Source organism: Lathyrus oleraceus, chromosome 5 (assembly GCF_024323335.1).
Source record: "Lathyrus oleraceus cultivar Zhongwan6 chromosome 5, CAAS_Psat_ZW6_1.0, whole genome shotgun sequence".
Classification (NCBI taxonomy): domain Eukaryota; kingdom Viridiplantae; phylum Streptophyta; class Magnoliopsida; order Fabales; family Fabaceae; genus Lathyrus; species Lathyrus oleraceus.
Window position 1 is genome coordinate 305,986,603 of NC_066583.1, and position 3,521 is coordinate 305,990,123.

Consider the following 3,521-nt stretch of genomic DNA (forward strand, 5'->3'; position numbering starts at 1 on the left):
TTACTTGATGGTGTCCATTAGTTCAAGTAAACATTCCATGGTCCCATAACTTCCATTTGATTCCACTCATTTATTGCATTTCATTTGGTCATTTCCTCATTCTTAGCCCATGTCTTGTTCATGTCTTGTTTAGGTTCATTTCATCTGGTCACTTCAAGTACATGGTTTATTGTTGGTTTGTTCATTTTGTGCCCATTGGTTTATGCAGTCTCATGGTCGATTGGTCCTTACTAAGGCCTAAGGTTTTATCAAAGTCTTGTATCATCCACACACATCCATTGGTTTGGTCATGGTTCATTCACAGGTATTGTCTATTGGTCCATGTTAATATGATTCATCAAAGTCTTGTTGTTCATATTCACTTCATCCTCCATTCAAGGGGATTTCAAGGGATTATGTGGATGGTTCAATTCATGTTCATATCAATCCATTCAAGTTAATTCAATGTCATTTCAATCCATATAATTCATTCAAAGTCTATTCATTTAATTCAAATATCAAATTCATTCATACAAAACAACAATTTCCATTCATACCAAATATCATATTCATTACAAATCATAAGAATGTCCATACATACAAATAAATTACAAAAAATGGCACTTTGACCAAAGGTTGACTTTGGTCAACTTTGACCAAAGTCAACTCACATATTCTCTAAGCCTAATCATATTCTCTTCATGTTAATTCCTAATTTGTCCCATCTTCCATTCCAACTTCATGACCAAGGTTGCTTCATGAACAAGCAAACTTGCCTAGCATCCTACAAGAACCAACCAAGTCATGCCAAACATGAACCAATGCAAGTCATAAAGCATTACACTTGCAAAAAGACCTTGTTGAACCTGCTTCAAGCACTACAGCACATCATGCCATTCACATAACCTGTTATCAAACACCAACAAAACAGTAGTGGCAAACCAAAGACATAACAATAATCCAAAGAACCTCACCAATTGTGCAAATTCTGCAACACATTGCCTATAGAAACATGATGTAACCAACCCCTGAACCATGTCCAAACACACATGCCTAGCATCATAAATGCAGTAGCCAAACACAAACTCTGCAGCTATATTGAACATGGAACATCAATAATGTCAAAGCAAGTCAGTGGCATTACTAGACACGCACACAAAGTCAGTTTAGTAGCAGCTGAATAAAGCTAATCAATACACAACACAGAGCTGCATAAATTCAAGGCAGATCATCTAAGCTGCAATGTCAATGTACATACGGAAGCTAGCTGCCAATCATTCATAACTTTGCTGCATGATGAGCCAAGCATCTCACCTTATAGGACCTTCTATGCAATAAGTACCAAACCAATGTCATGTTACCAACATACAACTTTAATTAATCCTGCAATGAGCAGTCCAACCTGCTACAGGACATTGCAACCAACCTTGCCAAGACTAAGTTATGCCTACAAAGTCATAAGCAAGTTATGAATTTCATAACGAACATGAATAAAGCAACATCAACTGATCCTACAACATGAAGTTTTCACCAACATGAGCGAGGCAAAACCACCACAGTAAACCATCAAGCCATTCTGCAGCAGACATAAGCATCCTATAATCCTGCAACATGCAACCATTTCCTAAAATCGAGCCAGCCATCTTGTAAACCTGAACCATATCATATATGAACATTGTAACAAAAAACCTACAACATATCAACCATAGTAACCATCCGATGCAGACATCAACATCATAGCATAAATACCATCTACCAAACCACATTCCAACTGAACAATAGGCCTAACACGATTCAAGCTAACCTAGCCAATTAACCTATCACATTTCAACTAACTTAATTGAACTCAATCCTAACAGAATTAACCTATCATCACCTGACTTCAATAACCAACTAATCCGACATCATCAAAACTAAACCTAACTAACATTTCATATACTAACTAACACTGCCTCGACTTCACAACTTCACCAACTGATTTTCACAAATCCCCATAATATCATAACTAACTTTGCATCAATCCCCAAGCCAATAACAACTATATAACCACCAAATCATTGCTAGCTACAATCTCTCCATATTTTCTCATTTTGACCCTGAATTCATTCACAGTTCACTTCTCAAATTTCAAAGCCCTTGAACATTCACACTCATCATCATCATCATCATCAACCTCTAAAAACCGTCAACTCAATCTCTCTCTCTCTCTCTCTCTCTCTCTCTCTCTCTCTCTCTCTCTCTCTCTCTCTCTCTCTCTCTCTCTCTCTCTCTCTCTCTCTATATATATATATATATATATATATATATATATATATATATATATATATATATATATATATATATATATATATATATATATATATATATATATATATATATATATATATATATAGAGAGAGAGAGAGAGAGAGAGAGAGAGAGAGAGAGAGAGAGAGAGAGATCTGATTCAATCAGCCTCTCGACCTCACTACTCATTCTCAAATTCAGTCAACAACATCAACAACTCAGTAAAAGAAGAAGGACAGGGAGAATAAGAAGGTTGTGAAATCAAAAGCAAGAAAAGAGATTCATAACTATTACTTGGAAGCTCAATTCCTCGTTGTCGTCTTCGTCATCTCCGACAAGGTAATTCCTGAAACCATTGTTTTTCATCTTTTTCTGATACCGTGATGAAGAGTATTGAGAAGGGATTCAAAGCCCCAATCCTTTGGGCTTTGAATCCTCAGTATGAGGATTTAATTTAGCTATTTATAGTTAGGTTTATTGATCAAATTGATTCGGTTAGAGACCTAGGGCTAGAATTCAGTGAAATTGAATAAGGATTCAGAGAGAGTATGTCAAGACAAAGCGAATGATGGCTCCAATTTTTATTTTGGATGGCCACCGCCGCCAGAGGCGATTTCTGGCGCGGTGGCCCATGGTGGCTCTCACATGAGTCATGAACTGAGTTGAGTTGATTTTGGTTTGGCTTGTTTTTTCTCATTTTCAATTCAAATTCAATTTGTTTGAATTCTTATTCCACATGTTGAACACATGTTGATTCATGCCTTGTTTGATTCTGGACTCCGTGTACATGGGCCTAACAACGTTTGGTGAACATCACCCTGGTATGTTCATTGCACCCCTTGCCAATGACTGAAGTCCAATGGGCCTCTTTCCCAAGGCCCACGCGCTTGGAAATACTTTCTACAACCATTTCCAGCAGATTCACCCCCTGGCCCATTATTTTGTTTTAATTGTTTTCTTGTTATTTCTTTGTTTTTTTTATGATTTTAATTCTTGATCTCAATTAAATTTTTTTTTTTACCATGATTATTAGAATTAAAATGCATGTTTAGTTGTGGTTAATTTTCATTTTTAACATGATTAGATTAATGATTGAACATAATTAGGATTAATTATCTTTTAATCACTTTGAAAAATGCCTTGAAAAAGTGATAAATGATCAACCTATGATTCTTGATTTTTGATCTATTAATTTTGCATGTTGATTCAATTACCATGTGCATGATTAGATTAGCTTAATTACATTGATCTTGATT

The 3,521-nt window shown here is 35.7% G+C and overlaps 1 long non-coding RNA gene across 1 annotated transcript; it reads right to left on the bottom strand.

The window, feature by feature from the left end:
• Window positions 1-506: 506 nt before the first annotated feature.
• Window positions 507-2,252, bottom strand: LOC127084172 (uncharacterized). Its single transcript, XR_007788644.1, has 2 exons — window positions 1,515-2,252; window positions 507-1,426 (listed from the first exon to the last, which is right to left on the bottom strand). It is a non-coding gene; the product is annotated as an uncharacterized LOC127084172 (long non-coding RNA).
• Between the last annotated feature and the right edge of the window lie 1,269 nt (window positions 2,253-3,521).